General features: G+C 43.3%; 1 long non-coding RNA gene across 2 annotated transcripts in view; it reads right to left on the minus strand.

Annotated features, from left to right (window-relative positions):
* LOC133249710 (uncharacterized) overlaps positions 1-24,742 on the minus strand; it is a 73,961-nt gene that overhangs the window by 39,141 nt on the left and 10,078 nt on the right. The gene's annotated exons all lie outside the window — the stretch shown is intronic.

Raw genomic sequence — 24,742 nt, forward strand, 5'->3', positions numbered from 1 at the left:
TCCAATGCAGAATTTCTGTTTCAGGGAGGAGGGCAAGAGGCAATAAAATAAAACACATTCTCCGTAGACCAGAATGTTTAGTCCTCTGAAGTGGTCCCCAACCTTTTTGGTACCAGGGACCGATTTCATGAAACACTAGTTTTCCATGGACTGGGGTGAGAGTGGAAGAGGTCAGGGATAGTTTCAGGATTATTCAAGCATATAATATTTAGTGTGCACTTTACTTCCAACCCAGTGCCACAGCTGACCTGACAGGAGGTACTTGTCTGTGGCCCAGAGACTTGGGGACCCCTGCTCTAGAGAAGACAACATCCTCTAGAGACAGACTGAGCAAAATGGTAAAAGAAGAACCCTAGTCTCTACCCACTACCATTTTGGGCACTGCTCACTCAAAGGGAATGCAAGCGCACAGATATACACATCCTTACACACACACATACACACACGTGCACACAACCCCCAATGTGCCCTGGTTAGCCTGTTTTGGATAAGCCCCTGTTTCTAAGAAACCAGCCCTACTTTCCTTTACCCCTCCCTCTAAACTCTTAGTGTCCTCAGAATCCGATCTACTCAAAAGCCAGAAAGACAGTTAATTGTATGAATACTAATTCCACAACCAGGAGAAGAATTGATAGGCCCTCTCCAAAGGGCAGTTGCATTTTGAAAGTACGACTGCTTCCAGATGTATGGAAATCTCACAGTGAACCCTCAGACCGAATATGCTCCATCAGAGGAGCCTTTCTGGTCTCCTCTGACCACAGCTTTCTGTACATCCTTTAAAAACAAAGTTTTGTCAAATGTTTTTGCTGCTCTCCAACAAATGTATTTTAATCAAAACAAAGACCTTCCACAATATATCTAGAAAATATAAGCTAAAAACAAAATGTAGTTTTTTTTTTCTTCACAACTGCAAGGTCAGTTAACGCATGAAATTTGACAGTTCCATCTGATGTGCATGCAGACTTCAAAGTCCTATGCTATTGAAGAGTCATAAAAACAAAACAGAACCTCAAATACATTTGGTGGATTCTCCAAAAACAAGTCTTTGTGGATTTTCCTTTAGGAAACAATATGTGCAAAGCAGTTAATTTGGGAAAGTCTTGATTATCCAAACCAATGGAGAAGCCCTCAGAGAAAACCCATTGAAACTGTGAAGCTAGACATCCGGTTGATTCCAGAACAAAGCCTTTCATATAGATCTGGGCAATGATTTCTAGGCAGAGAAGACAATGGTGCAAATGCTCTGAGTAAGGAATGAATTTGACTTACCACTGAACAGAAAGGAGATTAATGTGCAGATGAGGAGAGAGCAAGAAGGAAAGTTACAAGTGAGGAAGTCAGGACACTAGAGCAGAGCCAGAAAACACAGGGCTTTGTAGGCTGATGGCTTAACGTCTATGTTCTCAGTATCCGCCAGACCAAACAAATACCATCAGATAGGTGCCTCTTAAGAAACCAGAAACTACGCTGGATATTAGAAATAGAGGAAATTTAATTGAGGGGACTGATTAAACAAGTAATAGAAGAGCCTAGGAAGTAAAGAAGAAATGGTAAGGCATTTCTTACCACTTACCATTTCTTACCATCTTACAGCAGGAATCCACTGCATGCTAACTTACTTCAGTCGTATGTGACTCTCTGCGACCCCATGAACTGTAGCCCCAAAGGCTCCTCTGTCCATGGGATTCTCTAAGAATACCAGAGTGGGTTGCCATGCCCTTCTCCAGGAGATCTTCCCAACACAGGGATCGAACTCGAGTCTCAAGTCTGCAGTTTAGGCAGGTTCTTTACCATTAGTATCACCAGGGAAGCCCAGGAATCCACTACCACCTTAAAAAAATAGTAAATGCATCCATGCTCAGTCGTGTCCAACTCTTTGCAACTTGGTGGACTGTAGCCTGCCAGGTTCCTCTGTCTTGGGATTTCCCAAGCAAGTATACCGGAGTGGGTTTCCATTTCCTTCTCCAGGGGATCTTCCCAACCCAGGCATCAAACCCATCTCTCCTATGGTTCCTGCAAAGGCAGATAGATTTTTTTTTTTTCCCACAACTGAGCCATCTGGGAAGCCTGCTACCACCCTGGAGCAGGAGAAATTGTATAAGAATGTGGTATCATCAGAGCCCAGAAACACGAGCCACAGGAGGACTTTGGGCCAGGGTGGGGGCCACCATATACAAAAGCTGGGCATCATGAAGGAAGCTATCTCACAGGAGAGGCACCTCACTCAGGACACAGCAAGAGAAGAAACAACTGATTCCTCCCCTCCCCTTGCCCTACAATTATCTGCTAGCATCTCCCACTGGCTGAACCTATCTAGAGACATCATTCCCTGTGATACAGAGCAGAGCAAGAAAAAACGGGTAAATGGCAGGCACATGGGCCAACTCAAGGAAGAGAAAATACCCGCCTCCCTTATCCCATCTAACCATGGAACTCCCCATCAAGGCTTTTCTTGTTTATCTGACTTTGTCTGTCTGACTGCATGATTCAGGACACACCTGGAGGGCAGGGTCCCTATCTGGAGTCAGTATGATGGATTTTGTGTGGGAGACAATAGGCCTCCTCCCAGAACAATACAGCTGCTATATTTTATTAAGAGAGATGCTGTGGAAGGAGATCAAACTTAAAAACCTGTCTACCCAATGCCTAGACAAATGCTGGAGATTTTCTAACATTATTGACTGCACCAAATAGTTCTTTTACTCCCATAATATCAAACGGATTTTATCATTCTTCCCTAAGTAACTGTATCGTCATGACTGGAGTCAGAAATTTAAGGGCCATACTTCTCTCTTCTTTTACTTTTTCCCAGATAATGGCTATAACTTAAGGAAATGCCTTTTCTAATAAAAGCCTTTCTTCAATGCTCTCTTCGGATGGGCTTTTCTCATCACCACATCCACCTGTACACATTTTTGTTTACTGGGCGAGGAGGACTCTGTAGACTCTTTTTTCTTTTTTTTCTTAAACAAATCTCTCAAATTGCGGGCCTGTGACTGTGCTATGCACTGGCTCTTCTGTCACCTCGTGTAAGTGGATTGAAATTACTTCTCTGATGAAATGCCCACGAAGAGTTTTCTCTTTACAGTCAGTCATGATGTGAGTTGTGGGGGAGGCAAAAGCAACTTGGTGAAATTGATGCCTTCCCTGGACCCCCATCTCCATCTCCTTCTTAATAAGCCAGTAGCCATGACAACCTCCAGGGAGCCCAGAAAAGCTGGAAGGCAGCCTGATGAGCTGTTTAGCTCCATGGCTCTCCATTGAGACGATTCACATCCTGGATCTGACTGAGCCACAGGTGAGAATACAAACCTTTCCTGAAGCCAGTCTTTCCTCAATACCATAACTCTGGCTCAGGGCCAACCATGGCTGCTGTACACTTGACTCCGACCCAAGCTTGTGTTGCCCATCAGCTTCTGCTCCCTCCTTGGCTCCTGACTATGGCTCCCACTCATGCTTCACGGCTCTCAGAATCCATGCTAAGACCTTATCAGAACTTTCTGCCTCGTGTCCCTAATGTCTGCCATGACACTCTGTCATGGCTCCAGGCTTGTCTCCTCTGTCCTACAGCTGCCCAATCCTTTACCCACCTCCCTCTTTCCAACATTCAACTGTCCCTTGCCACTTCCAGTCATTTATCTGCTGGAGCCATGGTGATTAGGTAGGTGAGGGAGAAGTTCAATCAGCCTCCTTTCTGGAACACAGGGTTCCTGTTGAAACATTTCCTAAAATTAGAAACAAGCTGAAATGAGACTTGGTCAACCCTATCAGGGGCTTCCCAGGTGGTGCAGCGGTAAAGAACCAGCCTACCAGTGCAGGAAATACAAGAGATGCCAGTTCAATCCCTGGGTCAGGAAGATCCCCTGGAGTAGGAAATGGCAACCCACTCCAGTATTCTTGCCTAGAACATTCTATGAACAGAGAAGCCTGGTGGGCTACAGTCATGGGGTCATAAAGAGTCAGACACAACTGAGTACACATGCATGCACGCACGCATGCTATGACCCTATCAAGAGTACCATCCTGTAGGAAAAGACTTATGTGTTTGGTTCTAGACTTGATTCTAGACTCCTGGGTGCAACCTTTGGAAAATGATAATAGGAATAATGGTTTGGATAATAGGATAATGGTTAGGAAGACCCTTGATCTCATAAGTCCTTAGGTGAAGATTTCTCCATTTTATTGACAGATTTCTTTTGAAGTTAAGATTTTAAGATAGCAAAACTGTGTATTACTCATCTTCGTCTTTCTAAAAATGACATAGATCCAGACACATGAGTGCCAAATGCTTGAAGGTAGAAGGAAGGAAAGATGAAAGGAGGAGAGAGACAGAGGAAGTGAGGGAGAGAGGGAGGGAGAGGAGATGGTTCCTACAAAGGCAAACTTGGGGTACATACTAGCCAGGTGGAGATGAAGGTAGCATCACAGACATGAAAAATGACTGAACCAGGACTCAGTCAAGAGCCAGGCGCTCTAAACCTGACTCTGCCATCAATTTGCCATGTGAATTTTAAAAACTCTATCCCAAATCTTTTTGTAGCCTATGGTCTGAGAAACAGAATTCAGATCTCATCAAGGTTATCTGGACATTCCTGTCCCTTCTGAGTTTCCTGGAACTTAGTTGATTTTAGATTAAACTTGGTCCCCTCTGGACAAGCCTGTGTCAATCAACTCCAGAGGGTCCCTGAGATTTGGGGTCTCTATTCAAGCTTTCCTACAGCACTTGGGTCTTAGAAATATGACCCCAACTAGTCAAAGACCAGCCAAACCTCCTAGACAGCCAATGTCTGAGGAATCTGTTCCTTATTCAGATACTCCTCAGCCCCCCTAGTCCCAGAGGGTTCTGGAAAATAACCCCAGAAGCCTCAAATAGCTACTGCAGATGGTCCCAGACCTGAAAAACAGGAAATATCAGGCTCCAGGCTTTGAGCCCTCATCCTTTAAACTGCCAACAGATCTATCTATAGTGTCCCTTTAAATTTAAAATTCTATTTAGTGCTTTCTAGTTTCACGTTTAAACAACTTCTCGATTTTTAGGGTTGTCTCCAGTTTTATGTAAGCCACAGATAGCAAGAAGGATAAAGAACTCATTAAGAGAAACTTGAGCTTATCACAGAGGCTCAAGTGGTTGTATTTCAAAGACCAAGGCTTTCAACTACCCTGGAGTCTGTCATGTTGAGCCTTAGTGGAGGATCCTGCTTTTTTAAGACATTCATAAAATGAAATAATTCATAAACCCAAAGTAGAAAGAAGATTCATAAGCTTTTGTTCCTCCGCATTCAACCATCTCCCCCTTCTTTGGTTGTCCTGGGTGATGACCCTCCCAGGCATACAGCAGGATGGACAGTGGCCACTTTCATGTTTCCCAGCAGGCATGCCCCCTCTCAGGCCTGGGAGGGTCTTTGCATGTGTGCACGTAACTTTAGGCTATGAGATGGGTGCTGCAGCCCCGGGACCATACAGAGGCCATAAGACAGTGCCAGAAAAGCCGCCAAAAGACTAAAATCCCAATGACACAGACTTCTATGTTATAGAAATGGACAGCACTGGTGTTCACTTGATCTATTCAGGACTGTTAAATTATATTCAATTTTAGGGGGATTACTTTGAATTCTGGTCAAAGACAAGTTCTGAAGCCCATCTGTGATCAGACCCCACCCTCAGTCAGTGAGATAGAGGAGGAAGGTGAGACAGGCATCTCACAGGGCTGGCTCACAATGTGTTCAAGACCCCAACTGACCATAGGATAAGGAAGCCCCACCCACATCGTCCCACAGCCAGGACCCTCTCCCGACCCCCGGGGCCTTTCAGCTCCCTCCCTGCAAGGCCACAGAACCCCATAAGGGCATTCTCCCTGTATTCCAAAATCTACCTCCTGCCTCCTGTCCTCGCTCTCAGACTCTAGTCCAGTCCTACCTGACTTCCAGTGTAGACCCTTTATTTCAGACTCTATCCTTGACTCTCAACCCCTCTGTACATGGTACTGAGCAATACTCAGTATCAAGTTCCTGTGGACCTTGGGCTGCCCTGCACAGAGGATGTTGTCCCCAGTTCCCCTCACTCCAGGACTGCCGCTGTGGCTGGGCCCCTCTCCACCCCCACATTCAGCCCCAGAATCCCAGTCTGTGCTGGAACTCTGGGACTCCCACACACACCAGACAGGAGGGCTCACACTCACTGTGCCCAGACACCAAGTGATTCGTGTCACCCCTCAGGACCTGGGGGGTATTGGCCAAATGCCACAGGCTTGGGATTCAAAGAAAACCTGCTCTTCAACCCAGTGTGTTCACACTGGGATCCTCAGAACTCCAGGGATACCAGAGAGTTGCCCAAGTGGTCACCCCAGAGTTCAGGAAGGACGACAAACGAGACGGGCTCTACAGACTTCCCTGGTGGGCTCCAGTGGGTAAGACTCCACCCTTCCATTGCAGAGGGAACAGGTTCGATCCCTGGTCAAGAAACTAAGATCCCACAAGTCATGTGGCCAAAAATAATAATAATATTAATAAAAGATTGGCTCTAAGCATCCAGCCTCCCTCCCACCACAGCAGCTCTCTCTGATCGACCTTGCATGTTTGCTATTCCCATATGATTTTATTGAACGAACATCTCTATGTTTTTAAGTGTCCAATCTACTGCATACACATCTTCATGTAAATAATTATGTGCTAAGTCGCTTCAGTCGTGTCCAACTCTATGCGACCCTATGGACTATAGCCCGCCAGGTTCCTCTGTCCATGGGATTCTCCAGGCAAGAATACTGGAGTATGTTGCCATTTCCTCCTCCAGGGGATCTTCCCCACCCAAGGATCAAATCCGTGTGTCTTACATCTCCTGCACTGGCACTTCTTTACCACTAGCGCCATGTGGGAAGCCTAAAAATAATTATAACCAATTTGAATTATGACACTTATCTTCAAATTTTTAACTCTATAGTTACACTTTCTTTTTAATAGCTCAAAACTCTGGCTAAATGGACATAAACTCTTCTACCCACCTCAAATACAAAGCCAATTATTTGAAATCACAGCTGAGTGAGATCAGTCACCCCTGTTTTCTCCGCAGTGGGCACAAAAATACACCCATTTTTTCTTCAGCAGGATCTCTTTAAAGTGTCCATATTTATAACAACATAATTATAACCCATGAGCGAGAAATAAAAATGTTAATGACTATTTTCCGCAAGAAACAGAAAGTCATTCAATGTTTGTGAATAAAATGCTATGGAAATGATCTTTTTAAAAAAGATGCATTTAAATTTGGCATTGACCTTTGTAGCAGCCAGTGCTAGCTTTCTCTCAGCTGGGAACAGTATGCAAAGATATCCACAGCTTTCAACAGCAAATCTGCAAATCCCCTTCATTATGTGCTGCCCCGAGCTGCCAGGATAATCCTCATAAAAAAGATGCCACCTCCTCCTCCTTGCAAGTTAACACATCTCCACAGAAGTAAGAGGTAGAAACGAATGTTCTCTTTTTTCCCCCTACAGCCACGAAATACACGTTTCTCTGAAGGAGACACAGTGGGGAAGAAAAAATCCTGTTTTCCCAGACTTGGCAGCTGGCAGGAAGAAAAAGAAATTCTTCAACCCTCCAGGCTGCCTTGCCGCAGTTCCGTGTTTCCCAGACCACACACCTCGTCACAGGACATTGTGAAGTAAAGGATTACAAGTCCACACAGTTGCACACTGGTTCCCTTTCAAAAGCCCAGGATCCATCATGTTATCCACTTGCAAGAAAACAGGACACGTCCTCACTACCTACAAGTCCACAAAAACAAACTCAAGCCTCCAGTTTTGGTTTCATTTGCTGAAGCCCTCCATGAAGCCTTCCTCAGCCTGAGAAGAGTGGTTTCTCTCCTCCCCATTCAGTTTCCTAACTGATCTATTCATGGTTCTTTTCCAAACCCAGCACGTCTACAGACGGCTTCTTCTCTGAACATACTGAGTGTATGAGACCCCTTTAGTGGCCAGAGATCCTGTTGATGAGGCCAAAAAAAAAAAAAAAAGATACCTTCTCATGGTAGATGGAATTCCCCAAGCAAGAATACTGTAGTGTGTAACCATTCAATTCTCCAGGGGATCTTCTCAACCCAGGGACTGAACCTGGGTCTCCTGCATTGTAGGCAGATTCTTTACCATCTGAGCCAGCAGGGAAGCCCTACTTATCTTTATCAAAGCATAAACTACATAGAAGAGACTCCTTGGCTTCTAGCACATGTTCTCCCTTTTCTGCAATTCTCCAAGGGATGGTGTTATAATTGCACCTCATTATCCAGTCACCACCATCACCACAACGACAAAAAAAACTCTAGTATTTTTTTCTAGAAGTCATTTTTGATGGTTCTGTGATCTTAAAACCAAAGGATTATGACTTCATCTTTCAGCTAGTCAGTGTACATTTTTCAGAGTTACAGAATTCTGCAGAGTGGCTGAGTGGGGGGATGGTAGCATCTTCCATCATGCCACCAAAGGAGGAGCCTACTTCTAAATCTGTGTGATGCACTGGGTTTATGTATGTATGCCCGTAGCTAAGGAAGCAAGAAAGGTAACAAGATACAACCGTCTGCAAACAGAAGCCATACTATTCATAGTCACACACATACACATGCAATGCAGACTGGGCAAAAGCTCTTTTTAGCTATTCCCCTGGGTTCTAAGTTCATCAGAGATGGATACCAGAGAACCCAGCCTCTGGTCTCCTTCCCTTATCTTCTGCCTTCCCTGTTGAAAGAAGCTCTTCAACACACTTCCTTCCTTCTAGAATTCTTCTTCTTCCCCTCACTCCTGGAGCAGTGGGACTACAGGAGGGGTAGAGATACCACATATTCAGTCCCTCTGGAGGTGAAGGGGATGAGAGAAAAGAACTTCCTGCTTCCAGACTCAGAGTGAAACATTCACAAGAAAACCCTTGTTCTCCTAACATCCCTCACTTTTGTAGCAAAACTAAAGGCATTATCATGCCAACAGAGATTCTAAATCTTTTCACTTTGGGTAAATTCCCTTTTCCACTATCCCAGACTGGTACAGATCAATGTTCCAGGATGGAAATACCATAAGGAAAGAGGGCAGGAGGAAAAGAAAACTGTGCTCTATCACACCACACACAAAGAGTACTCTTCCAAGAGAGGGCTATTCCTTCAGCCTGGAAGCCAGAATGAAGAAGACAATTGAGCAGAGTCACAAGCTAAGAGCTGGCTTTGACCCAGAGTTGGTGGATTGGTGTAGCATGTAGCAAGAATTATAACTTCGTTGTTGAAATCCACTAAGATATGGGGGTTGTTGCCACTGCAATATAGCCTAAAAAAGGCTGACACATAAATAAATGGGTTGTTGGGACTTCCCTGGCAGTCCAGTGGTTAAGACTTCGCCTTCAGGGACTTCCCTGGTGGTCCAGTCGCTAAGATTCCAGGCTCCCAATGCAGGGGGGCCTGGTTTCAACCCCTGGTCAGGGAATAGATCCTGCATGCCTCAATGAAAGATCCTGCCTGCTGCAACTGAAAGATCCCACATGGTGCAATGAAGGCTGAAGATCCCACGTGCCACAACTAAGACCCAGTTCCACAAGAGAAGCCCGAGAATACTGGAGTGGGTAGCCTATCCCTTCTCCAGCAGATCTTCCCGACCCAGGAATCGAACCGGGGTCTCCTCCATTGCAGGCAGATTCTTTATCAACTGAGCTGTGAGGAAAACTCAAAGACCCAGCACAGCCAAATAAGTAAATAAGTATATACATTTTTTGAAAAAAAGACTTCATCTTCCAATTCAAGGGGTGTGGGTTCAATTCTTGGTTGGAGACCTAAGATGGCATGTGCCTTGGGGCAAAAAAAAAAAAACAAAAACATAAAGCAGAAACAATATTGTAACAAACTAAATAAAGATTTTTAAATGGTCCACATTAAAAAATATTTTTAAAAAATAGAGAAATGGCTACTTGCTATAAGAACAAAAAATATATATTATGTAGCATTATCTTTGAGACAAGGTGATAGGTGGTAAGAAACTGTTTTAAGTGATGTGCCATTTCTGAGCAGAAACTTGAAAGCCATTGCATAGGTCCATCCTTTGTTGCTTTTCTTCCCTCTGCTATGAGACCAAGATTGCAGCAGCTTCTCCATGTAGATCTTAGAATGAAGAAGGCATGTGGGGCCAACCACTGAGCCATGGCCGTGACTCAGACTGAGGAATGCACCTGTGTGAAGCACCCCCCAAAAGTTTGATGAGAAATTTCAAAGGAAGAGAGATGTTTGGCCTATTGTTTGTCACCAAATGGCTGCAAACAAGACCCCAGTGGAGTTAGAAAATGGGAGTATTCCAGTGGAAAATGGGAGTATTCCAGTGGAAACTGGGCAGGTGGGTCAATCCAGACAAGCAGTTGCTGCCCCAGGTCTAACTGAGCATGGTTCTGAAAGAAGCATCACAGCAAACAAGTGAAAAACCATCACACTCACAAAGTCTATTGTCAGCAATACCCCCAAGCACCTCTTCCCTCTGCTTTCCACCCTACCAAATTTATCAACCTAATAACCCATGTACCAGCATGAAAACTGATAAAAACTTGATCCTTTTCCCACAGTGTAAATGGCATTGTGAAATCCTTTCTGGATGCAAAATCCTCAGGAAAGGTGACAGTAAAATTGCCCTAGTCCATTATATAAACAGAACACTTCTTTGTATGTGACTATGAAGATGAAGGGAAAAGATTTTCACACCATCATCAGAATAGGTGGTGAGTGGGGATGGAGGAGGGAAGTGGGATGGAGCCCACAGAAGAGGAAGATTATAAAATTATTTGTTCATCCAAGAGGGACCAGTACCCTTAAGGAACAAGTGGAGTTGGACAACCTCAGGGGCAAAAAGGGAGAAAAGTCATTCTTGATTTTTTCTTTCCTGCTTAAGCCCCTATATTCAATCAGTTTCCAATTTCTATTCATTCTGACTCCATAGCACCAACCCCATTCATCTCTAACACCCTTCATCTCCTTAACAGTACTGAGTTCATAGCCTTAGCTTTTCTTGGACCATTGCAATACTTTTAAGGCATCTCCCTGTTCCCTTGCCCTTACTCACCCATTCTACCTGATGTGAATGGATTCATCTACCTAAAACAATTCTGCTGATAGCACCACCTGCTCCCTATCACTATAGTCTAAAGCCTCAAATCCCCACCCTAGTTTCCAAACTCCTTCCTAATCTGGCCCACTGTTCCCTTCACACTCTCGGAAATTTGACCAAAATAAAGGATTCATTCCTTTATACAACCATCATTTTTTTCCTTTCAATATATTTTTGAGTTGTTACCTTCCTCTTTAACTTACAAATTTAACTTACTTTAACTTACTTAACCTCTAAATCTTACAAATCCTTCAGAACCCAGCTCATTGTCACTTCCTCCTTGAAGCCTTCTGAAATCCTTCCAGTCAGCATTGCCCCCCATTCTGAACTACAGATCACATCATCTGAGTCTCTTCTAGGATAATCATCCCTCCCCGTAGGGGGCATTTGTGTGCATGCCTTTCTCCCTCGTAGAGTTTGCTGCAAGGCAAGGTCTGTCTGGTTCTTTCTCCCATAGAAGCTAGGATGGAGGGAAGCAAAACAAGGAAAGAAGGACTCTGGCTAGTCTCCTGGTACCCAAGCAGCCCAAATTCCCTGTGTGGTCCCCCAAAAAACTGAGTACCTGCTTTACTGTTTCCCTGGACTTTCTATGTCTCTCCAAAATGTTTTCTACTTTCTTCTTCCCCTCTAATTAGCAACCAAATGCTGATTGGGTCCCAGATTAGGTTCCCAGATCCCTGAGCCTTGCCAGCCTTTCTCCATGTTGGGGAGAGGAAAGCCAAGAAATAGGAAACACAAGAGTCAGACCACACCGAGGAAGGCAAGGAGAGGTCGCACGGTAGATAAAGCAACTTGCCTGAAAGTCTTGAGTCAGCATCACATCAATTCACAAGGCTACCTCGGCACTCCAGCCTCAAACACAAAACAGCAAGGTGTCCTGACACCTTCCAGAGACAGAACAGGGCTCTGAAATGAAGGGTTCCCCCAAACCCCACAGGCACACTGTCCCCAGAGCAGCCCTAGGGAACGGTAACAGTGCTACTTTCCGAGGGCGCCTGCCAAGGACTGCATATGAATTATTTAATTTAGTCCTCAAAATACCTGCCATTTTACAGGTGAAGAAGCTAAGGGTGTGCTTTGTGGCCCTCTCACAGAGATCCAGTTTGTGGAGTTGCGGATGTCACTCCTGCAGCTTCGAGGTGAGGTGTAGGCCTCTCAGATGGCAGAGGGACCTCCTGCCTCTCCTCCCCTCCACGCCCCACCGCCCATCTCCCGGGGAAGGTCCTCCCGGGAGGTGGCCGCTTCAGCACAGCCAGTTGCAGGCAGTTTATTCCATCACCTGTTGTGCTCTGCCAACTGGCACTCTCAAAGCCGTGGCACTGATTGTAAAGCTCCCGTGTGACTTAATACGCTTGATTAGTTTTGAGCACCGGGACAATGGATGCTGCCTATCTTCCATCTGCCGTCATCTTTTTTTCTGTACCTGCCACCTTCCTGATAACAAGGGTGGCAGCTTCAGCCAGGGAGTATGTCCTGTTTCAGTTGCTGAGCTTCAGCAGCCTGTCATTCCACAAGGGCTGTCTTTTCCCACCAAAGCCTGATCTCACACTGGTCCCACACAGTGTCCTCAAAGAAGGCTTCACTGCCGCCCTGTATCCGGGCTCTCTCCACTCATCCTGCAGCCAGCTACCAAATGCTCCTTGCTAACCACTCAGTGGCTCCCTGTGGCCTCAGAAATTTGGGGCAAGTGTTCTTTAATGTTTACAGCCCTTTTTGTTCTAAGACAGGCAGATTCCCAACCTCACCTCCAGCCTCTCCCATGCAGGTACCCTGGATTCTAGCTGAACCAACCCACAATCCTCTCCTTCAAACTCTTCAAATGTTGGCAGTACTCTCTCTCCCTCTCTATTTCCACCTCTAGAAATCCCAACACCACCTCAAGACTCCACTAATATGCTGAAGCTTTTCAGAACTTCCTGAGCTTGTTCCTGAGACCCCATTCAGCTAGGATTTCTTCAATCCCTATGACTCAGTGTCTTGTGCCTCTTTTATTGCCCTGAATGCATTCTCCCCTCCTCTATCCCTGCTACATTCTCTTCTCACTTCCTTTGTCATGAATTGTGGACTCCAAGGCTTTCCTGCATGCTCATCCCCAATTCTACCCCAGCACCTCCACAAAAGCAGCCTACAGAGCCTCTCACTTCCCAGTGCTCACAATCTGGTTATTGAATTACCTTATAAATGGTCGAACTGGGTAAATATACTTGACAGAGCTGTTGGGATTCCTCCTTTGTCCTGGGGTTTTATTCTGAAGTCTATTATTTTCCCCTTCCTTGCTGCTCATGCAATCAAGTGGTGATTAACCAATCTAATCTGGTCACAATCCATAAGTTTCACAAATATAATGTAATAAAAAAGGGGTTTGAATATTCTGGGAATTTCCAAACAAATCTGTATCCATGTTCTGAAGATAAAATTTGAAGGGTACTGAGAAATTATTTTTTTCCCCTACTGTGTCCCTTTCCAACCAGGAAGGCCTATGCAAAGCACCAGGCTGAAATGAGCCTCTTTTGATCCCAAAGTTTGTCTTTTAGGTTTTATGCTTTCCCTGGGTTAGAAAAATGATTAAGTATTTTTTGATCAAAAGGCTTCTGCCTGACTCTAGACTTCAGAGGTGGAGAAATACATAAAAAGAGAGAAACAAAGGATATTAGGGCCTCTTCTGCTTAATTCTGCTAATTTATGGAACTGAAAAACCAAAAGCATCATTAATCAGAGGGTCAACCCACAGAATGGGAGAAAATAGTTGTAAATCATATATCTGATAAGTGACTATATCTAGAATATATAAAATACTCTTACAACTCAATAATTTTTTTAAAAATCCCAAATTTTAAAATGGAGAAAGGATCTCAATAGACATTTCGCTAAGGAAGTAAATAGCCAGTAAGCACATTAAAAAAGGTGCTCAACACCACTAATCATTAGGAAAATGCAAATGGAAACGACAATCAATACCCTTCACATCCACTAGGATGGCTGGAATCAAATAAGGCAGATAATAATGAGTATTAGTGAGGATATGGATAAATTGGGACTTTCATATGCTGCAGATGGGAATGTAAAATGATGTGGCCATTTGGGAAACAAACCAGCTGGTAATACCTCAAATGATCCAACATAGAATTACCATGTGAGCCAGCAATTCCACTCCTGGGTGTATATTTCTGAGCAATGAAAACATATGTCCACACAAACACTTGTGTATAAATGTTGTTTAGGGTGGGGAAGGAAGATTAGAGATAAGGAATGGTATCTAAAGGATACAGACTCTCTTTTTGAGATGATTAAATGTTCTAAATTGACTATGGTGGGAATTCCCTGGCAGACCAGTAGTCAGGACTCTGAGCTTTCACTGCTGAGGGACCAGGTTCAATCCCTGGTCAGGGAACTAAGATCCAACAAGCTGCACAGTGCCCCCAAAATAAATAAGTAAAATTGACTATGATGATGGTTGCATATATATGTGAATATACTAAAAACACGGAGAAGGCAACGGCACCCTACTCCAGTACTCTTGCCTGGAAAATCCCATGGATGGAGAAGCCTGGAAGGCTGCAGTCCATCGGGTCGCTGAGGGTCGGACACGACTGGGTGACTTCACTTTCAATTTTCACTTCATGCATTGGAGAAGGAAATGGCAACCCACTCCAGTGTTCTTGCCTGGAGAATCCCAGGGACGGGGGAGCCTGGTGGGCTGCCATCTATGGGGTCACACAGAGTCGGACACAACTGAAGTGACTTAGCAGATACTAAAAACAAGTATATTCCCTGGAGAAGGGATACACACTCCAATATTCAGAAGACTTCCCTTGCTGCTCAGCTGGTAAAGAATCCACTTGCAATGCCAGAGACCTGGGTTCGATCCCTGGGTTGGAAAGATCCCCTGGAGAAGGGAACAGCTACCCACTCCAGTATTCTGGCTTGGAGAATTCTATGGACTTCCATGGGGTCACAAAGAGTCGTACACAACTGTGCAACTTCCACGTGCTAAAGACCGTTTACATTTTAAAGGGGTGAATTGCATGGCATGCTTAGGTATGAATCAGATCCTAAAGGGTGAACCAGAAATGCTGCAGAAACTCAAGGGTTTATGTGAATTGTGAAAGTTCTCAGGAACAGAAGGAGGCTTACTTGATCAAGTCACCTCCTGGCCAGCACGTACTCTATTTGGGGTTAAATCTTAGAGGTTGTGGATTTTACTAATAAAGAAGATAATTCCCAGAATTTTCCTCTCCTAATCCACCACTGTCCTTGTTTTCAAGCAAGTTTCTTTACTGTGCTATAGTGTTGATAAAATTTACACATAACAAAGTTGACTACAATTTAGTCCATAAAGTGACAGAAATGTCTGAAATAATGAAATAGAATATGGTGGTGGGATGAAAAATATTCCTTCTGCTGTGAACATGTATTTAGTCCAGCTGCTTTTTTATTCGTTAATACCTTGCTCCAGCAGTGCAGGCTCCCCACTGAGAATGTTGTACTAACACAGTATTCTTCTGAGATGGCTTACTGTGGCATTAATATTTTAGCTCACTTGTTGCAGCTTTCACATGGAGCCAAAATGGGTGTGCAACTGATGGGTTGTGTCATTGTTGTTCACCTTTCTTCAGATAATTATTCACCTTGAGAATGGTCAGCTCTGCTTTTCCTGCTGGGTTTAGTCATGTCTAATCCTTTGATCCATTTTTTCCATTGATGTTTCCTTTTTTTGTGATGATTGCTAATTGAATTTAGATCAGTGCCTACAGTATCTCTGAAGAAAGACACCCAGGGGAATACTTAAGGATCTAATCATATTTCCCCACCCTCCCCTCCCCTGGTGGCATTCATCATGGTATTATCAATGACTTGCTCTACTTTACAGAGGCATTAATTTACACAGTCTGGGTCTGGGTTTAGGATCCCAGGATTGCAACAAGTTTTGGTGAATGGTTTACCTAGAATGGCTGAAAATAACTTCATTAAGAATAGAATGTAAAAATTGTGATCAAGTCCGTTGAGTCGGAATTCTTGGCCCTGTTATGGTTGGGTAGAGCCATTTAACCAGTTCTGAAATGAGTTTTAAGCAAATATGATATGTGTCCCTGCCAGGTCACTGCATTTCTTCGCCACTGCAAGACTCACCAGAGCCCTCTTTTTCCTCTAGAGTAGGGACTGGCAGCATTCACAAGGTGACTATAACATCAGCTGGGGTCATCAAGTAAGAAAATGTGGATAAAAGAACCCAACTGACCTGAAATGGATATATAATATAAGCAAGAAATAAACCCTTTTTGTGTTCAGTAATTGAAATTTTGAAGTTTTTTTTTTTACCACAGAAGACGCTACCCTAACCTAAGGACTAAAGACTAAAGTCTAAAGACTGTGTGTGTGCAGTCATGTCCGACTCTGTGCTACCCCATGGACTATAGCCCACCAGGCCTCTCTGTGCATAGCATTTTCCAGGCAAGAATACTGGAGCAGGTTGCCACTTCTTTCTCCAGGGGATCTTCCCTGGAGTTCAAACCCAGGGATTGAACTCATGCCTCTTGGGTCTCCTACATTAGCAGGCGAGTTCTTTAACAGCTGAACCATCAGGGAAGCCCCACTGAAGGGACAAAGAGATAATTCTGCTGGGTTGAAAGAGATGAGTTGGCTGAATATTACTCACATTTATACAAGAAGCATTATGATGTAGTAAAAAGAACATTGGACTAGGATGGTTGGATGCATGAATGTATGAATGAGTAGATACAAATATACTTAAGACAGATATTGACGGTTAGAGTGTCAGCTACAAACTGGCACTTGCCATTTTCCATCTGCCTCTGTGGAGACTGAACCCTGTGCTGCTTCAGCTGATGACCTTTGACACATCCTGAGGGAGTTCAGGGTGGAGAGTGAGGCACTCTGGACTTAGGGAAACTGGTGAAACTGGTCTTTAGATAGTTAGATGTTTTCAGGAACTGATTTCATGATCCCAATCCTTGCATCTCCTCATATCTAGAAAAGCACTAAATCACTTCATGGTGGCATCAGCTCCCTGCAACTAACAGAAAACATTTTGTAAAATGAGTGCTTGATTACATTGAACTCTCCCTTCACCCAATCTTATATATTGACCTTCCCCCACTGCCTCTTCGGAGCAGTCTCTCAGAGCTCTCTGAGGTGCTGTCTCCTGGGCTGCAGTCCTCATTTTGCCCCAAACAAAACTTAATTCTCAGGTCATGCATCTTTTTTGTAGACAAGAGTGTAGAATTAAGACCTAGGGATCCTGGGTTTAACCTTACCACCTGTTATTTGTAACTGTGTTATCTTCAGTATGAGCTCATTTAACCTCTCTAAATGAACATCAATGCCTTCTTTCTTGTAATGGAAGTAAGAACATTTACTCAGCCTTATCAAAGGACTGTGTTGATAATTGTGGCTGACACACTCCAGGTGACCAACTACGATCCCTTCTTCCTAATGTCCATGACTTTGTTTATAATCCCCTACCTTTGACTGTGGGCAGGACATGTGACTTACTTCTAACCAGTTGAATATGGTGAAACTTACAGGTTACTCCATGATTATATTATATTAGATTTCATCTTGCTAATAGACCCTCCCTAAAACTCTTTGTGCAACTTGGTGAAGTCAGTGGGCAAGCTGGAAAAGCCCATGTGCCAAGGAACTATGGGCAGCTTCCAGGAGCTGAGTCTCTGGTAGCTCAGGCCCCAACAAGAAACCAGGGCTCTCAGTCCTACAACCACAGGAAATTAATTCTGCCAATAACCTGGGTGAGCTTGAAATCAAGTTCTTTCCCAGTTGATCCTCCAGATGGGAATATAGCCTAGCTGACACCTTAATTATATCTTTGTGAGACCCTAAGCAGAGAACCCAGCTAAGTTGTGCCCAGACTTCTGACCCATGAAAACTATGAGAGAATAATCAGTCAAGTTTACAGGCATTTGTCATTTGTTATACAATAATGGGAAATGAATACAATAACTAAATTAGTTCAGTTCAGTTCAGTCGCTTAGTCGTGTCCGACTCTTTGCGACCCCATGAATCGCAGCACACCAGGCCTCCCTGTCCATCACCAACTCCCAGAGTTCACTCAAACTCATGTCCATCGAGTCAGTGATGCCATCCAGCCATCTCATCCTCTGTCGTCCCCTTCTCTTCCTGCCCGCAATCCCTCCCAGCATCAAACTGGAAATACATGCTAGGTATTAGGCTCAAAGTATCAAAAATTTCATGGAGATTTCACACAGTACAAAGTCAAAAAAGTTACTCATATGCTTTGAGGAGTTCACAAGGCATTTTTTTAACCAAGTCATCACATAAACATCTCCAATTTTCCTTAAAATTATAGTATCTACTCTTTTTTTCTGACCTTGAAGTTCTAACAGCTGTGTCCACTGATTGTTTTTGGTCTGTGAAAGGTATAACTTCTATACTGCTGTCAATAAAGACAAAATCTGGGGTTTAACTGCTCTTCCTTAGAGAACTATGAAAAACCCAGGCTGTTTTAACTATGGATTCAATTTAATAGGTACGCTTCAGCCCACATTTCAGTAAAATGGCCACTTTCATCATTTTTACTATTATCTTACATGTTGCTATGACTATTAACAGCATCAATGAATGCTTGTACTTTTGTGTCTACATTTTTCATCTGGAGACTTTTAAAATGGATGTTGGAGGAATATTGTTGATGTCAATATGCCAAATTTCATCTCAATTACAGGGGTATAAATGATATGCTCTCAATTTCTGTTACCAGTAATAACATTCCTTGCCTTCTGTAGCAAAGCTCTTTCCAAGAACCCCTGACCCATATGTAATCAGCTTTGTGGCTCTGGGACAGGGCAACATAGAGCTTTACCTTAATCATTCCAAATCTGCTGTATGATGATTATAATAATACCCGGGAATGAGTATCCTCTAAGTACCAGGCTCATTGCAGACATTCTACCTAATTCTCAAAACACCCCTGCGAAGTAAATACTTTCATTACCATTTTACAGATCTGGAAACTCTGGCTTAGGGAGAATAATTTCCTTACCTGAGGTCACACATTTATAAGTCACTCAAGCAATATTTGAAATCAGATATGTCAAATTACAAAGCCTTCTTCCTGCCTCCACACCCTACAAACCCTTCTAACACTGAAAACTGAGAACATAGCACCAATTTAAGACTATTTCCCAATTTTCTTCCATTCATAAACTTCTTTTAATGTGTTAGCCCTTTTTATATGGTATCTGTATAATCATCTGTTCAGAAATAGAGCAGTATTCAACTCTGTAAAGGCAAAGGAGAAGAATCTTACATTAGTTAGGATTACACTTGGCTGTGAGTGATTAAAAGTACAAAAGTACATTGGCTTAAACAAAACATGAGTTTACTTCTCTTTCATGTATGCACTCTATGGATTTGGTGATGACTAAATCCAGGATCCAGCCCTCAGGAAATTTGCTATCTAAAGAGAAACCTAAACAACTCCTGATAATGGGAAACAGAATCAACATTTTGCTATAATGAAAGAAGGAAAAGTGGCCTAGGGAAGACAGAAGTTAGTTCTAACTGGTAGAATCCAAGAAGACTCCTTTGAAGAAGTGACATTGAACTAAGCTTAAAGGTGAGAAAAAATTCAGTAGACAACAAAGGAATTAGGGAGATAGATGAGATCTAAGTGGAGGTGGGGGGAGGACATTCAACACTAAATAAGTGACAAAAGTAAACAGATATAAAATGCTGGTCCATCTCCCATTCATAGAAAGGGATATCAGTCTGGAAAAGACTCCTTTTCCTTGTTACCCCAATATCCATTCTTCCTTTCTTCTTTAGTAATAGAATCTTTAGCTAAGTACCTGGCTGATCAAACTAAAGCCTACATTTCCAGACTCCCAAAGGCCTAGATGGACCATGAGACTAAATTCTGATTAATGGAATGTGTGCAGATGTATCATGAGCAAGTTCCTGAGAATCATCATTAAGAAACCAATTAGCACTGCCTTTGGCCTCTTCTACTTCTTCCCTTTTCTCTCTTCTTGCATGTTGGAATGTGAAGGTAGTGGCCAAAGCTCATTTTTCATTATCTTGGATCTAGGATATCATGTACCCAGCTGTGTAATGTACCTGCCCTAATGTGCGTTTATTTTTAAATGCCATTTGTAGAGCTGCCATCTTGGAATGTGAGATGACCTGGAGCATAGAGGTACCAACATTCTATCCTACAGAACCTCCTATATCCTATAGAATATACAGAATACATATATCATATATAGAATATATATCCTATAGAACCTCCCCATGGATCTAGATAGGCTTTCAGTTGGGAATGGGGTCTGTGGGGAAAATTCTATGCCTACCCCTTACTATCAATGATGAGAATGTACCCTACTGAAGCCACAACCCTCAGAGCAATGTTGAAAAGAGACACAGGCTACCAAACAGACATCAGTCCTAGGTTAGCCCACATTCTCAGCTGTGTGTTTTGAGTATATGAAGAGAGTGGATATCTGCTCACAGTAACACACATGTTCAAATCCTCCTTCCCCTCATGTCTACTTTCCTCCCCACAGTTCTACTCGCCCTCAAACTCTAAATTTCCCCAAAAATTCCCTCCTAAAATCTCGTCCAGTAGCTTTAGCCCTCATGCCATTTCTCCCTCTATCCCTCTGAAGACCCCAGGCAGGTAGCAGTATGACGGGGACACATGCCACCCTACAGAGGCTGAGCTCTGTACAGGAAGGTTTCTATTCCATAAGGAACCCAAGCTATTCGAAGAAAGGGGACCTGTTCCAGGGCTAAAGAGTGAGCTCTTGTCTAACACTCAGAAATGAATTGTTCTAGGAGAAAGCAATGGTACCCCACTCCAGTACTCTTGCCTGGAAAATCCCATGGATGGAGGAGCCTGGTGGGCTACAGTCCATGGGGTCACTAAGAGTCAGACACGACTCAAGTGACTTAGCAGCAGCAGCAGCAGGAGGCACACAAGTTAACAAAGCAAGAGACTTTATTGGGAAATGGTGCCCAGGCGGAGAGCAGCTGGGTAAGGGAACCCAGGAGAACTGTTCTGCCATGTACCAGGTTTTATAGTGATGGGGTTCATTTCCAGGTTGTCTCTGGCCAATCATTCTGACTCAGGGTCCTTCCTGGTGGCACATTCATCACTCAGCCAAGATGGATGCCACCGAGAAGGATTCTGGGAGGTTGGTAGGACGTGCGGACTGATGTCTCCTCTTTCTTTTGACCTTTCCCAAATTCTTGCCGTTGGTGGTAGCTTGTTCCGCATTCCTTACCAGGGCCTCCTATTCTAAGCTAAATCTTGCAAATGATTATCGTCAAGCCTAGCCAGGGTGGGCAGTTTCAGACAGTGGTTTCCCTAACAAAACTAACAAGAAACTCAATTTGTACTACAAAACACTTTTATACATCTTTAGAATTCAGTAAGAGGTAATATTTTCAATCTTAATCTTTGATTCTAACCCCTGAATTATAGGTAACCAAAGAAATTCTAAAGAAATAACAGAAAATATGTGTATCAGACAATATTACTTTCCTCCTCAAAAGCCATTCCATTTTCCCCTTATGAATGACATTCATTTTGTTCAGATTTGAGGAAGCAATGTGCTCCAGGAAGTTTGGACCCCACTCCAGCCCTAGAAGATTAAGTATGATTAGTCAAGTCAGTCATGCTAATCCCACTTCCTTTACCAGTGATTGCTGTGCAAGTGGGCCTATGACCCCTTCTGGTCAAAAGGGCCTGAGGGAAACTTACTAGGGACTTCTCAGAATGATTTTTCTCCTTGATTGTATAAAAAAAAAGGCATAAAGGAAGAACTCTCCTTCCTGTTTAGATTCAGCTGTGAGGGGACATGATGCTTAGAGCTGCAGCAGCCATTTTGTGACCATGAAATTAAAATTAAAAGAATCACAGAGAAGCTGACCCAGAACCCACAACCCACACATCAACTGTGCTGCTGAATTAACAAAATTCAGAACCATTATTTCCAGATTCAGGTTATGTAAACAATAAACTCTAACTTTTAGGTGTGATTAAATATTCCATTTCATATAGCAAAAAGCATTATAATTGATAAAATATTCAAGAATGACATCAATGTGCTTCCTTTTCACTCAATATTTCAAGGTTATTGAAGTTGTTATAAATGAATTCATTGAATATTATGATAGAATCTTCAATTTTATTTATGTATAATTATAAATTGGATAGAATTCATAATTTCTACTGATAACATTTGATAGGTATAATTAGAGTTCTTGGGTATATGAGGCTAAATCTTTAGAAAGGTCTTCATACCCAGGTCATTTTACGATGCCTAAAGAAAGCCTTTACCATCTCATTTTCGTTTTCTTATCTGACTGGCTGAATCCATTGACTGTCCAGCCAAAGCAACTGACAGCCTGGTGACATGTCCATTGTGTATGAGCCACACTCTTGGTGCTTGACTTCAGAGTGGGGCATACAGATGGCCCAAAGAATCTCAATAGGAAGAAAAGCCAAGTGGTCAAGCTGGAAGATTAGCACAGAGAACAAAGATGTTCATAAGACTCTCATGAAAAGTTTAAGTGAGAAACCAGCAACAACAGCTAGTGCAGTTTACTTAAGTGCCCTAGGACATGGTGTATGTTTATATGCAGGCTTCTTCCCGGTCATTTTTCATTATCTTGGATCTAGGATATCATGTACCCAGCTGTGTAATGTACCTGCCCTAATGTGCATTTATTTTTAAATGCCATTTGTAGATGATTTCTCTCAAGCCTTCAAAGGACATAATGAGATAATGTGGTGGAAAGCACTTTGTAAGCTGTAAAGTACCACAAAAAATGTTGCTATTTTGGTTAAAACTCTAAATTTTTTTAAATTTTAAAACATTAAAGTGAGCAATGGCTTTATGAAAGCCCTCCCATGGTTCCAGAGAGGCTGCTACTAAGACACTGGGAGCATACCTAAAGGTAAATCTATGCTAATGGTTTTACTATTTTTATCGGCTAAAATTCTGTCCAAGAGACAGAAAGAATTGTACTTTCTCCTGTTTCTTAATACAAATATGTAGGGGGCACTTCCAATCCTGGACAACTGAAACAGGATAGATAAACTGTAAAATGCATGCAACACTTGACCCTTCTGTCTGCAACCAAATCCAGCCCCCACACCCACTACCAAATTAAATCTTGGAGACATAGTTTTGGGTAAAATAGAAAAGAATAGCTTTATTGCTTTGCGAGGCAAAGAGGCCACAGAGGGCTAACGCCTGCAAAACCGTGTCCCCACTTGGAGGGGTAGTGAGGAGTTTTACAGTAATGGTTCAAAGAGGGTGTAATCAGCTCAGGGACATTCTTCTGATTGGTTGGTGGTGAGGTAAGTGGGAATCAGCATCATCAACCTTCTGGTTCCAATGGGTCTGGGGTCTGCGTGCTTGTGAGGGGCACAGTAACTTTTCCCACCTGGTGGAGGTTCCAGTATCTGCGAAATAGCTCAAAAATACTATTATGTATATCCCTTGAGGGAGAACCCAAGGCTCCACTACTGTTTCTTTTGATTGTTCCTCCCTTGTCTCTGTATCCCCTCCCTTCCCTAATTAGCAATTGTTTGAACCTGCTTGCTGCAACTCAGGGAAGGTCATGGAGGCCAAAATAAAGCCCATTTTCTGTAATCAAGAAATGGGGGCCAAAGAAAGGCTTTTGTGCCCAGGAGCCCCACAGGGCCCTGCTGGTACCATATTCTGATCTCTCTAGTCCCCATGACAAGCACAGGAAGCCCCAGGATCCAGCTCAACAGGTGAGCAACAAATACATGTTGAACTGAACTGAATTCATGAAAGAGTCTGTAACTCTCTACTCAAAACCTTGTCCATGGATTTGCTACTTTGTCATCATGGGGAACTTTTTAGAAATGCAGATTCTCAGGTCCCAGTTAGACCTAGGAAACAGACTGTACTTTCACAAGAACCCCCCCCTGCCCCCCGCCCCCACAAGATGTTCGGTGTCCACTTTAAAGTGTGAGAGTCCTGCTGTAGCAGATGTCATCTATGCTGCATTCTCATCCTTTCAGTCCACCCTGGAGGTGACCTGAGTCAGTTCCCATGCATACCTTGCTACACATCTTTCCCTGGTGGCTCTCTCTGACCCAGGACCCCTGCTGCCAGGTTGGAACATGCCAGGCCAGCCAGAAGTGCTAGGAACTTGATGTCTTTGTGGAAATGGTGAGTTGCTGTATGACCATCACAGTTTTCCTGGCTTTAAATAGGGAAATTCCAAGACATATTCCACATTGTTTTTCAGAGTGTACCCAGGAGTACTAAGTTCAGTTGCCCATAGAAATAATCCATATTGGCTTTCCTATCTTCCTCTATCTCACTTCCCCACACTCTCAGCATTGCTTTCTGGACTCTTCTCCCAAACAAACTGCTTTTACTCTAATCCTTTCTCAGGATGTTTTTGGAAGAATTCAAGCTAAGACAAGTTGCCTTGCACTTCTGATAGTCAATCCTTTCTAGTCTAGCCCCTATTTTAGTCTATCTAGGCTGCCATAACAGAATACCATAGACTGGGTGGCTTGAACAGCAGATACTGATTTTCTCCCAGTTTTTGAATCTGCCTGCAATGCAGGAGACCCCAGTTCAA

Source organism: Bos javanicus, chromosome 6 (assembly GCF_032452875.1).
Source record: "Bos javanicus breed banteng chromosome 6, ARS-OSU_banteng_1.0, whole genome shotgun sequence".
Lineage (NCBI taxonomy): Eukaryota > Metazoa > Chordata > Mammalia > Artiodactyla > Bovidae > Bos > Bos javanicus.